The 14,638-nt window shown below is 35.5% G+C and overlaps 1 protein-coding gene across 2 annotated transcripts in view; it reads right to left on the bottom strand.

Annotated features, from left to right (window-relative positions):
* Positions 1-11,055, bottom strand: part of LOC148674587 (synaptosomal-associated protein 25) — a 69,029-nt gene extending 57,974 nt beyond the window's left edge. Inside the window, exon 1 of one of the 2 annotated variants that reach the window (XM_088624848.1) lies at positions 10,885-11,055. The gene's annotated coding sequence lies outside the window, so the exon portion shown is untranslated. The remainder of the gene's footprint in view (positions 1-10,884) is intronic. The other variant, XM_088624847.1, reaches the window with a different exon arrangement.
* Positions 11,056-14,638: the final 3,583 nt, after the last annotated feature.

Genomic DNA, 14,638 nt, shown 5'->3' with positions numbered 1-14,638 from the left:
TGAGTCCAGGCATTGTAAGTGCTGTAAGAGGCTTGGTGTGTAGCTAGTGTGATACCCAGCCTTGTGGTGTTGGGAGGTGAGAAGGTCGCTGGAGGCGGACCTGGGCTTGACTGGTTATGAGAAAACCAGTAGACATCATTAAGTGGGAGAAAGAGACTCGATAAGACTCGATAAGCGAGAAGGTGGGAGACTCCATATGTGGTTGTTAGGAGCAGGGAGGCTCCCAGAAAAGGGTGTCATCATTGTTCAGGGTGAAGCTTGTCGATTTAGGGAATCCACGAGAGAAGAGCTTGGTGAGGCAAGGGATGCCTAGAGGACAGTGTCCTGAGCGAGTTGGAAATTCTGTAAAGAGCTAAAAAGCTCCCCAGCTGGCTGAGAAGGGTGTGCCTGAAGCAGTGGACATGTCTGTACCCCAGTGACAGCCACTACCCCTGTGGCATCACAATGTTACTAAATAAATGTTTATTAATAAAAGATGAAAATGTTTTTGGCTATTAGTTTTTTTAAAAACCTGCAGTAAAATTAAGAAAATGAACTATTTCAATTTTAAATTGGAAAATGAACTCTGAAGTGCTTGAATTTAAGAAAGCAACTCATATAAATTAAACCTTGTAGCCTATTCAAACACTGTATCCATTTTTTGAAACTTATGTGGCTTATTCAAAAATGATAGCATGTAAACTGTGCCTCTGTGGTGCAATTAAATTAGGTCCTGTATAAAGGAGAAGATATTCCAATAGACCATAGACCAATAGAATTCCAATTCCAAAGAGCACCATAAAGCATTTACACCACTAATGTTCTCTAGATTTTACATGTTCAAAAACATACTTTAAGCCCTCTTAAGTAAAGTAATACTTTCTTTTGTATAATGCCATTATCCCTGGCAAAATGTTCATCATATTCATCCATCTATTCCTTACTTATTGAGGAGATATGTCAATTTGTACCTCCCTCTATAGAATAACACATTATGACACATTATTGTAATTCATTCCCAACAAAATTCATATTATTAATAACAAGTTGCCGACTTCACCTTCTGCAGCCATGACAAGCACACGCTCTGATGCTTTCTCAAGTTTGAGGTACACTCATTTCAGTGCTATTGATGCTGCACTTAACCTGACTTTAAACTGGCTTGGTTGCTTAATGACACCTACAGTACTACCTGTGCCCTGGAACACGCTGCTCAACTTTTGATCCATTTTTTTATTCACCTCATCAATGAGTCCTTGAAACATGGTATTATTGTCATTGGCTTAATGTCAGATGCTATCACACCTGTTAGAGAACTGGCTGGGATGCCAAGTGGGCAACAACTATAATCCTATTTGCAATTTGACTTTTCTCACACATACTGTATCCTGTAACAGCTTGGCTTAATTACTCACTCTGCATCCAATGAGCTGATCCATTAAGCACTAGAAATGAAATAGTGACACAGCATATACTGTAGTGACAATGCTTACAAAGGTGAGACTAGTGTAATATGCAAAATGTTGTCAATCAACTATACAATAATTACTGTACAAGAAAGACTGAAGTAAGAATCATGACATCTGTTAGCATATGCTGTACCAACTAACAAGACAACAGAAGATCCATTGGTACCACTATCTTGGAACAGGTTTGAAATCAAAATACTCTTCAACAATCAAGGAACAGAGTTATTGTAATGTAACAGAGTATCTGCTTAATCCATCAATAGCTTAGAGGTCTTGCTAATATTTTAAAACAAGTGACCTGCTGTATAAGACTAACTTGAATGGTTATCTTCAGGACCAGGGTGGAGATCCCTGCCTTCCAAAATAATATGGATAGACTCTTACTAGAGTAAAATTATTTTAAAAATGTCAGACATACAGGGGTATAATGCAGTCATTTTAAAGATAAAACAATTGAAACAAAACTAATTAACAATAAGTGAGTAGTCAATCCCATAGATTATAATTCTTGTTAATATAATTTAAAACATTAAAGAATGAAGAACTTGATAACCAAACAACCTTCTACTTATTGTTGTTTATTTCTTCACCTTACCAAGCTGAAGGGCTTTGAAATGAGAGTGCACTGCTCACCTTGACTTGTTTCATTCCCATTCCCTGATTGGCAAGGCCATTATCTGTCAGCAGAAAGAATTTCAGATTCTTTCAGTCTCCAGTGAGTATGCATCAGATTACACAGTAAAAACCAAAGTATCTCCTTCAGCAAAGGATTAGAAATCAGGATATTAATCCTTAAAGATAATTATTGAACGTGTCTGTAATAGAGAGAGAGAGAGAGAGAGCACACATCTTCTCTGTGCAGTTTGCAAGTTATTCCTATGGGATTTCTCTGGGTGCTACAGTTTTAAAACATGTCTAGGTCTTGAAGGACAAATCTGTAAATTGTATCTGTGTACACTGCAATGGACTGAAATACCAACCAGTTCGTACATTGGCAAATACTTAGTGCTTGCTGGGTTAAGCTCCAGCTCAACCAATTCTGTACTGGACTAAGTGGTAATTAAAAATGCACTGAATGCTGTAATGAAAATTAACAAATGCTGTAATGAAATTTCACAAATCATCTTAACATGATTTGTAATTTGGGAGTGAAACAGATATTAATATCAGGGTCCCATGATAATCCTTCTTCCCTCTATGTACTGTACATAAAAACAACATGCAAAAAAAAAGGCACAAATACTTTCTGGTGGTGCTGCTTGGTTATACGGTACTATTACATTGTAGTGCCAAAACTAATTGCATTAGCATATTTCTGCGCCAAAAAGTCAATTTTTTGGTCTTTTTTTTAGAAGAAAAGAGAACTTCAAATGAACTTCAAATATTGTTTGTTTTCATGTTTGTAATAATTAATTAGAGGATGGCATCTAGCCATTTCTTAAAAGACGTCAGGGTGTCATCTATGACAGAATGGTTGGATTGGTTGTTCCAGACATTCACATACTGTAGCTTCGTACAAAAATTGTCACAACAGAAAATTTAAAATACTATATACAGTGTTTGTTTCAATTTCACCAGAATAATTAGGATCAGTGAGCTGACAAGATGTAACGAGTAGAGAGCTGTGTCAGCATGCGTAGGCTGCAATGGATCAGGTAAAGGTTTATTCCATGCTTAAAGATAACCTGTACAATTGACATGCAAACTACTGTATAAACAATGCAACAGCAACAACATCAGAGCAAAAACATCTGCTTTGAGACTTTTTACAAAAGGTAATCAAAAGGCGCTATTATCCCAGCAGCCATATCACCCTGCAACTCACAACTGGCAACCCACTGAAGCTAAGCAGGAGTGAGCCTGGTCAGTACCTAGATGGGAGACCTCCTGGGAAAAACCAAGTTTGCTGCTGGAAGAGGTGTTAGTGGGGTCAGCAGGGGGTGCTCACCCTGTGGTCCATGTGGGTCCTAATGCCCCAGTATAGTGATGGACACACTATACTGTAAACAGGCACTGTCCTTCAGATGAGATGTAAAACCAGGGTCCTGACTCTCTGTGGTCCTTAAAAATCCCAGGGCGTTTCTCGAAAAGAGTAGGGGTGTTACCCTGGTGTCCTGGCCAAATTTCCCATTGGCCCTTACCAATCATGGCCTCCTAATAATCCCCATCTATGAATTGGCTTCATCACACATAGGTGGTGGTGGTGGAGGGGAGTCCCCATTACCTGTAAAGTGCTTTGAGTGGAGTGTCCAGAAAAAAGTGCTATATAAGTGTGTATAGAATAGTAATTATAATTACTATTCTCAAGCAATAATTCTTGGTGGTGTTATGAAACTAATCAATAATATGGCAAAGGGGCAAATTGATAGGATCACCAAATCAATAATAAATGAATAGAATGTAGTGGCAAATTCTATCACTTTAAGCAACAGAAATGTACAATTTTCTTTAAACATTGGCTCATCCCAGAATATAATACAACATATCACTGTCAAAATCTAATAAAAAGGACCAGGAACAGCATAATTCCACAAGGCTTTTCTCCAAACTCCTGACAAAAATTTATACTTATTTTTTCTGTTGAAGTGAAGAGTTGATTTTGCATTTTAAGCAGAAACAGTGAAATGATCATTTTGCAGTACAGGTAAACAAATTCTAGCTAGAAGATTTGATAAATCCCCTGACTTCTGTCACAGCTTTAACTTGTATCTTAGTGAAGTTGATTTGTATGTCACTGTAAGTAATGACATTTGCTCCAAGATGTCACTACAACACTTCTCTGACATGAAAATGGATATACACATTAAATTAGAATTGATTAAAATATTATCCTACTCCAACCCATCAATGATGCAAAAATTGAATTAAAAGTATTAATACAATTTTCCAATTGACATGTCCATATAAGTCATTACCAACATTGCTAATGTAGTATTTTCTGTGCTAAATAAAGCCCCTTTCATCAAATGCTTTTATGAATTACTTTCATAAAATTATTTTGAATTACTTTACTGTCATGGTAACACAAAACACTTATAGAGAACTCACATCATACTAATCACGGGGTGCACACAATACTGTTGATGTTGAGCTCATGGCTGCACAAAAAGTATCCTGTAGCTCATTGAGTGCTGAGTTGTGCTAGACCAGCCACTACTGCTTTGCCTTTTTTGTAGTAGAGTGTACAGTATATAAAAAGAATGATCAATGAGGTTCACAACTGCAAATCATCTGCTGGGCATTAAACTTTCAAAGATACGATCAATCTGAATACATTTAAACTGATATTTTTACAGCTACAACTTCCTTAAAACTATCAAAAATAATCAAAAGATTTAATTTAAAAGATTAAATTAAAGGATTCAAATCAGATGATTTAGATTGAGATAGTGGTGAACATCAGCAAATCTCTTTTTTAATAATTTAGAAATTCAAAACTGTTGTTAACTGTTATCATGCTAAAGAGTAAACTACATCAATAGGTATTATATTTTATGCACGTCTTTATAAAATGCAGTTTTTCTTTTCTTCAAAGACACATATTTTTTCAGGTCAGTGAAGACCAAAAGCCGGACTTCATTCTAGACATAGGTACAATATTTTTTTTTACTTTATCATCTCTTTTTAAGTATTTATAAAATTCAGTTCTTACTTTATAAACAAAAAGATTTCAGACTTATCGAACCATAAAGTGTTGTAAAAGAACTTGAAGGAAAAATCATACACGTAGTTCTACATATTTATTGAGAAGATGTTTTCACCTTGCTCCTGTCATCTGATACTCTCTTTGCTTTCACAATCAGTCTCGGAGTTCAGGTTGTAACTAATTGATCCTCTATCTCTAAGAATGTTCTCTGCAGCACACTCCTTTGCTTAAATCTTGTAACGTCATAACTAGATTCTGAAAACTGTATCAGTTTTAGCATTTCCTTTAGTTTGAGTTAACTGGTTTATTCCTGGCTCAGAAGTAAATTCTGTGAGTGCATCAATGTTCATATTTCATTGATTTGGTGTGTAAGTATGAATAATGTATCATTATAATTATACAATGTGTAGGTATATGTTGTTTTACTGTTCATTGCTGTCCTCCTGATGGCATGTTTTCCATTTGTTAAAACAAATGATTTATAGAAGAAAATCCATAAAGCCATTAAAAGCCTGTACATTGTACCTTTTGTTTTATTTTTCTATCATTGTTTATCTTTTCATTTAAAACTGGGATTTTTACTTAAGTATAGTATGTATTTCTTATTTTACATAGATTGTAAAGGACAAACAATAATATTAACTATTTTGTATTTTATGATGTAAGACATCAACCCAAGGCCCTGGCTTCTCAGTCTAACACTTCAAAACATAATATAACTCCAATGTCCTAGCTAAATTACACTTCAACCTTGCACAATCTGGCCTCTGAATTTCATACTTAACTCAAAATGCTAAAGTAATTTCTCTCTTTCTGTCACTTTGATTCACTGTGTTGTGGGGCTGATGTAGCTGCCATGTGTCACTAGTGCTGCACTTCAGAAGTGGAAGAAGAGAATTCCCTTCTATATGTGAAGCATGTTGGGATGCTTTGGGATGAAAAGTAATAATTGAATTCCAGAAATTATACATGAAAAATACTGATTAAAAATTCACATAATTCCTGTTATATTAATTATAATAGGAGACATAAAGTATGTGTTAAATTGCAGTCCCATGTCTCACTTAGTAACTACAAACCTAATGTAATGCTTTTATAATATGACATATAGTAATACTCTTGAAATCAAAGAATAAGGAAAGGTGGGAAAGGTAATTTAAAATACCATAGATTTTTATAATAATGGTATTATTTTTATTTAACTAGGCAAGTTAATTGAAATTAAAATTTATATGGAACAATTTGAGGGCATCCACCCACCTTCCTAAAGGATACAAAAGCAGCATCCGCCCCACAATTTTAATCTACAGTCCTTTTGTTCGGAGCCTGATGTCCTAACTCTACTCAACTTTGCTGCCTTTACAATTTGATGGTAATTTAAATTCCACTTTGCTCATTGCTTTAAATATTAAAACTGCATTAGAACAGGAGAGAAATCAGAAAGGATCATTACTTAGAAATGTCTTTTAGTGATTAAGTATTTTTAAGTAAAGTTTCTAATGTATCTATGTTATGTACTGTAATATTATGAAATCACTTATGAAAAATGTTTGGTCTGAATAAAATACAGTTTATTTTTAGGCTTCTAGTGTAATCAAATACAGGAACAAGTAAAGGTTTATTCCATGCTGAAAAGCGAAGAAAAGAACCCGAAGAAGGCTCCACAGCCGAAACGCTGTGTTTCTTTTCTTCTCTTTTCAGCATGGAATAAACCTTTACTTGTTCCTTTGCAGCCTACGCATGCTGATGCAGCTACCCACCTGAACTAATCACATACAGTACTAGTAATATCATACACTACATGTAGCTCAGTAACTTTAATTCTGTAACATTAATAGAGTAAATAGATCATATAATACTCTAGAGAGAGGCGAAGATCTGGACTAGTGTTATAGAAACAAAATCAAGTCCATAATGTTAACAAAATGCAAATCCAGAAAAGTATTTTAACAAACAATCAAGTTTCAATGGCAAGCGGCTTCCAGGTTATCTTGACATTGTTAAAGATTTTTTCTCCCACAAGAAATGAATTTCCTAGAAGCTTGTCATCTAACTATCCATTTTCCAACTACTTCTTGCAATTCAGGGTCGTGGAGAAGCTGGAGCCTAGCCCGTGAAGCAAAGGGCGCAATACAGGGTACGTCCTGGATGGGACACCAGATCACTGCAGGGAAGACACATAGACAAACACACACTTACACTAGGGCCAGTTTTCCCAGAAGTCAATTAACTTGCCCATATGTCTTTGGACTGTAGGAGGAAACCCACTCAAAGACGACAAGAACGTACTATAAAAACTTCACACAGATAGCACCCTGGGCCCGGGACTGAACCAAGGACCTCAGTGATGCAAAGTTCAGTACAACAACAACAACAACAACAACAACAACAACAACAACAACAACACTAACCACTGCGCCACTGTATTGCCCTCAGTTGATCATATGCATGCTGAAACCACCGTGAAGGTGCACAGGTCTCCTGTGATGGATGTAGCTCAGTCTCAATAAGATCAATAATCACTCCTCTGTCAGATGGGTCAATATGACCGTTTAACCCCCAATCCCCACCCCCTTCCCTGCAGTGCTACTCCTGTTCATTAGAAATGCACGCTGTTAACCATCCCACGAACAGAGATCAAAGATGAAGCCGAGAGATGAATCATCTGCTTGCTGTAATACACTAAGCGATTTGACAGGACGCACTCATTTTATCTCTTTGAGGAACACCAATAGGATGCCATTTTATGAACATTCTTCTTCACCATAACTGTAACGTCCTTTCTTCCCTTCCGGTTTGAATGCGTTGTGTAGCTGGCACCTATTTCAGACATGCTGCTGCAGCCTTCCCAGTCTGAGGCATCAGCTTTCCCTGCCAACAGTAGCTAAGGGAATGGCGCATGGTTTTCCAGCAAAAAAAGAACAGCTCCTAAGGGAAGCACGGAATAATGCACTGGAACTCCAGCCTTGCGGCAAATGGTTATTTATGGTTTCTAGGATTTATATTTTTAACATTTTTCTATTTTTTTTACATTTATAACACAAATGTAACACAGTACGTACCAACACATGCAAAATTAACTGCAATATCAAGTCCTATCGGAGTCTATGAGAGCACTATCTGTGTACTGTCCCATTTAACTGCATTTTAATCGAGCTGAATTTAAGTTACCATCATTTTAACATCAGAACAAAAGCTTTCTTTCTATTCCATATGAATGATATACAACGCAAAACCATATAAGATACTGAAAACAGATAGGGAACATCACGATCGTTTCACCTCATTTTTTTACTTTGGCAAGATGCAAGTAGTAGAAATAGTATTACAAATAAGAATCTTTATTATGCAGTGCCTTTTCTGGTACATCAACTCAAAGCGCAGTGCAACAATCAAAAAAGACAGCTAGAAACACATGGTCATAAGCCTTATATGAAATCGAGTTACCAGTTTCCAATTCTTCAATGTTTAATGTATTAATAGGTTGTTGTTAATTAATTAGTAATGTGCTCCATTCATTTTTTCTTTAAGAAACTGCAGTATTATCAGATGGAGTCTGGACAGCTCACCAATGACCACCCCCCAGATTTGGATGCTTCTTAGACTTTTCATACTCTAATCACAAAAAGTGATTTAAAAAGATATCTGCGTAGGATGTCAAACACAATATGAATAAGCAAGGCATAGGAGAAACTTCTTAGGCATGAACCAAATTCAGCAAAGACACCTGGGTGAAACAGGTACTATATATACATACAAATGTGGCAAGGTGTAAATCTTAGAACATCAGTTCTAAAAATGGATTTCCTGTTTTCCTTTTTAATGTGAAAAGAAGAAATGTAAACTGAGATGACAGGATACCTTCATAAATTCACTTATCTATTCTTCAGTGACTGACAGATCACACACAAAAGCAGAATTTATAATTTATCTAGAATTTTGTATTATATTATGCTTTAACTTGTATTTTGTAAGATATTATGTTTGCATTATATTTACTATTTCTGTTTTAAAGAGGTGATTACCACAAGTGTGGCAAACCCATTTACGATTATTGAAGAGGGATGTAGTACCAAGTAGTACTTGTTTAATTCTGAATGCTGTTGGAAATAATTGGAGAAGATAACCATTTTTGTTTTATCTTTTTATACAAGGAATGTCTTTTTTGAGTTCCACTTTCATAATGTGATTTAAGAGCTATGTAAAGGAAGCCATTGCAAAGCGTATTTTAGGAATGATATGAAGGGTAGCAAAATTCAAAAGCTTGTTTTTATCATTATGAGAGGCTGTATTACACAACAAAAGCAATAACTATTTTGATTAAATGTTTATTTTTTATTCATTTGCTTTGACCGCCTTTTTGCAGCTCAACTGTGTAGCATTAATAACATCTGGGCAGTTGCCAATATTTTTGACAAGATTTGTTTTGATTTGACCTACTTAACATTTAACATACTGTATATACTTTATGAAGTTTAGAAAATAAATTTGTTTCAACAATACTACATTAGTAAATGCTTGAAATTTTAGTTTTTATTTTTACCTACAATAAATGTTGCAAAGACAAAATGAACAATTCTAAAAAATAATACATTATTAACCAGTGGGCTGATAATCGCTGTCAGCCCTTTAAAGGTTTACACTATAAAAATATGCAGCGGTAATATGTAATATGTTCAATGTGTTTGTATGAAGACACGCAAGAATGATCTGACGATGGTTCTTGGTTAAAAAGAACAACACATGATTCTCCCTTAAAGAGACATGCAGTAAATGGTGGACAGTTTCTTTTAGTCATACTGCAGGTACTGAATCAACCCCCCTCCCCCACCCCCACCCCCCTTCCCCTACGTTGAAGAAGGAACCAACAGTAATAATTACTAATGCTGAGGCACGTAAATTTGGCAACAATATGGCCATTTTTTTTACGCAAGTGCATTAAAGCTGTCTGGACATGAAAAAGAACTGTATCTTCATTAAGTTTGATACATGGACTGCACAGTATGTATCCTGCCAACCACTACTCTACTGTACTGTATGTCGCAGTCCAGAAAATACTTTCTTGCATTCTATAATTCTGATCTCCTCCTCTCTTGGAACTTCTTTCCTTTTGATAACATAAGCACTCAGTCAGCATCTTCTATGCTATTATAAAGTCCCCTAGGACAATTAACAGCAAGGACATATTTATTGATCAACCGCTGAGATCTGGAAATGATCTGGGCAGGATTTCAGGCATTTCTGCGTATACTCGCTGTGGGGGTGGCGGAAGATAAGATTAATAGCCTTCTGTCAGCAACTGCATCATTCCCTAAGGAGGCTTGCTATCCTGCGCAAAAAATCCAAAAGCATTTAAGAGATCCACGCTGTGAACGTTGCAAATCTCACATTATTTGAAACACGCTCTTTAATTTCCATTTCAGTCCCACGCTTTCTCGCTGTAGCCGTTCTCCATGGTCCTGAAATGTAGAAACCGCCCACCACCGGTGCAAAGCATACTGCATACTAGACCTCTAAATATCGTCTGTTCATACCAATTTATATAAGCGTCACGTCTTCAAAAGGCGTGGCGATTAATGTTGTATGTATAAAACATAAGCAGGCTATTAAAACGATAAACTCGAATATAATAAAAAACAATGGAAATTCAGTGCTGTCTGTGAAACAATAAGCTTTGCTATCAGTTGTCTGCTCTGTTGATTGAGAAATACACAAACCATGATAAAATGCTACAGTAAAACACTTGTTAAAAACCAGATTAAACTGAAGAAAAATCGCCCACCGTCTTACCTGTGCTTCTGCTTGAAACAAATGCTGTCAGCTCTGTTGAGGAAACGTCTGCGTATTTAAACAGCAAACCGCTTTTTTTAGGCTTGCTTGCTGCAAAGGAGCTGAGCGCCGTTGATACTGACCTCTTCAGTTCTTCTTCAATGGAATAGAGCTCTGCCCTCATCAAAGATGGCCGCCCTTTTTGACGTCAGCACCTTTTAATAGAAATCCGTCAAGGGGAGCGGCAAGGGAATTTGAGTCATCGGTTGCTTCTGTAGACTGCAATCCTTTGCATTTTTTCTCCTTATTGAAGGAGAAAAAGTCGTTTGAATTTAATTTAGTACTCTAATTTTTATCTTCCAAACCTAATTTTCTACTTGTTTTTAGAATAGTAACTTACTTTAAAATGGAGCATGTATAAACGATTCAAAGCAGGGCTAGGTAATTTAGAAAAAAATGCAGCAGTGATTTGTTTTCGCCAAAGGGGTGGTCTGTAGGGGTATTCCTACACCCAGGCAGATCCATATAAGGTAAAATTACGTGTGATGTTTTGTTTTCCTTAGAGATTATACAGGTAAAACCTACCTTAAAATAACTTCACAGTGCGACATATTTTAACAAACCCATCAGTATGTTTATGTTCATGTGGTGAACTGCTGCTTTAAAAATAGTACTGGAATTTTTGCAGTTAAAGAAAATGTATTATAGAACTTTGAATAAAGGAGATGAGAAAACAAATGACATACTGTAAACTCCCTACAGTGCACAACGTTTTTTTACAGAACAATTTATTCCACAGGTGTGATTATCATTTAAAAAAAATAATAAAAGGAGTGAGAATCCATACATTACAGAAAGAACAGCAGTACAAATTAAAATAATCAAGTATTCTAAATGCTAAAATCTAATATTCTAGGCACAAGACACACACATCCAATGTGTTTAAACACTTCAATGATAACATTCTTAGGAAAATCCATAAATCCTATGTATGTGGGTATGAAAGTGACTAACTTTCCTTGTTTATGCTATTGCAAAAGGACAGATCAATAACCCTAGTAGTGAATGTTGATGACCATAAAAGCTTATTTTGTCTAACACATTTTAAACTATTTTGGTGGTTTTCATTACTGTCAAGAAATATGTCTCAGAGCTGAGGTTCAACACGCAGCAAAAGATCACAGGATCTTCATGTCTCCTCTGAGATGAGGCTGCTTGAGTCATGTAGGAGTGATCCAATCTGGAGTCCTTGGTCTTAACAGGGATCTCTGCAGGAAATGCTTCATGGATCTCTTCTGTTATGTAGGCCACGATGAGTGATAACACATTGAATGCATTAACAGGAGCAAGGACATCTGAGGTGAGGCCTACTTGTTTTGCTTTCCAGTGTGAATACTTGTGGAAACATACCATACACGTTTTGCAAATTACAGTATGCTCTTTGTGTAGTTTAATTTGATCACACCAAGTTTTCTTTACGTTTCACTCCATAGATAAAAGTACGGTAGAACTTAAGGAAAGGAAAGTGAAAGCAAGTACACCCATTGTAAAGGGTAAAGGAAAACCAGTGTGAAATTGCTAGGCCCAGTAAAGCACTGGGATTCAAAAACGTCCCTAGGCACGGCCACCCAGTAGTGTGTGGACAGTAATGAAGTTAAGTTCTACACAGAGTTGAAAAACAAATGAACTGTGCTAAATTTCAAAGATTGTTACAGTCACCAAGTCCATACAGAATATTGTAGGAATTCAACACCCATCACAAGTGCACTGTACTGTGTGAAGTGAAACGTTCTCTTGGGCCTCAGAGATACTGTACATGGTGTTTCTTATTTCAGTTTCTGACTTTTTGAGATGAACATTTTCCCTTTTTTACTTGGCTAAGAAAATACAGAAACCAAAAGAGAATACAGAAATACAGAAACCATGCTCATTCTTTCTTCTTTCCTTCTCCCAAACAAAACCAAAACATAAGATTGATGAAAAAAAAGGTAATGCTGGTAAGCTGATCACTGCCCAGTTATCATCTATTACTCTTCTGTATTTATAAAATATTCTATTGTTATATTGTTATATTATTATATTGTTATATTGTTATTGTAAGTGGTTTGGTTAGTGAAGTTATTTTCTTGCATTGCAGTATCAAACACAATACATAATAATATTAAATAATTTAATATTGCTATGTTAATTGAAATGATCAGTTACTCATTAGTTTAGAAGCTGCAAATAATACTTTATTATAAATAAGATGTTAAAAGGTATGTATGTACATGTATGTATACATGTATGTATGTAACAGGAAATGGGAAACATTTGATTGATAAAAAACATGCAACTAAATATTAATATTTGAATCTTAGTTCCACCAGGTCATTGACTAACAGTTAATGCTCTCTTAACAGTATTCTGAATTGTAAAGAATTGTGAAGAACATGGAATTAACCCCTCCTAATATAATCGTTATAAAATCTATTTAACTTTTAAATAACAATTGTCCTTCAATCATTCAATCTGCAGAGACAAACTTATTCCTTACCCTAATTTATAATAATGAATTCCAGAAAATGAAAGATCATCAATTAATGAAAGGATTCTTCTTGTGACACAGACACAAAAACAAAGCTTTCTTCCTATATATTATGTTAATAGAATATTTTTCTCGCATACCATTTTCAAGTAAAATTACTCATTACAAACATTAATATAACCAAATGTGACAGTTCCTGTCTGCTTCCTTTACTCTCAAGTTACTTTAAACTTCAGGGACAAGGTTCACCATCCAACAGCAGCTAAAAAAATCTACTGTATGTAATCTAAAGTATGTACTGTACAGTACGATTTTTATTGGAGACTGGGATTCTCTAAGATCAAATTTTTTTGTCCTGATTTGCAGAAATGTGTTTTATTGTTATATTTTCCTAGAGCAGAAATGGTGACAGCATGGATTTATTATACATTTAATTAATTTGCTCTAGTGAGCATGCATTCCTTTTGTTTTTAAAGTGTCAGGCTTCTTTCTATTTGTGTTTTATTTTGTAAGTCATTTATTTTGAAAAATTCAAGCTCACAAAACAGTACTGATATTGTAGAGGTCATGAGCCTGGGCCAGTGTCTGGGACACAGAAACACTGAAGCTGAGCTGAATGAGTACTGATGTAGAGTATATAAGACAGTGTTAGAGGCACTACGTTGAGAACATAAAGGCTTGGTCTCAGACAGTGGAAGCTTTGTCATCTGGTTCACACCAAAGGGTTTCATCACATTATGTTAACATATTGATTCCCATTTGTGTGACCGAGTTAGGATCCTCAAGGGTCTGTATGCACAGGTATTCTCAAGAGCCCACAAAGTAAAGAAGTAAAGCGAATTTGCATTTCCGGACCTATCGCCAATAGTCCATTAACTTGATAGTTAATTTGATAATTAACACACAGTATGGCTATTTACAACAATTAGGGGCCATATGATGGCTTCTGGTGGAAGAACTGCTGTAATTATCTTTTCTTAAGCTGGTCTTTACACACTGTAAGACTATTTAAAATGAAACATTGTGACATATTCTACAAAAACTTTTGTGAAATTGTTGACAAAAAATGGGATGAAAGTACTGTATATTTTATGGTTATTTCAATTAAAAAAACTCCCTCTTTAAACAGGTTTTTAACTTTATGTTTATTGCATGTAGTCATACATGACTACACAACACGATTAAATGAAAAACATGAAATCCTGTTGGCTGATCTTCTTCTCCATAAATAGCATGAAATGTGAGTAT

The sequence above is a fragment of the Lepisosteus platostomus genome, chromosome 3 (assembly GCF_059453375.1).
Source record: "Lepisosteus platostomus isolate fLepPlt1 chromosome 3, fLepPlt1.hap1, whole genome shotgun sequence".
Lineage (NCBI taxonomy): Eukaryota > Metazoa > Chordata > Actinopteri > Semionotiformes > Lepisosteidae > Lepisosteus > Lepisosteus platostomus.
The sequence above is the reverse complement of the archived record's forward strand: the minus strand, read 5'-3'. Positions and strand labels throughout refer to the sequence as shown.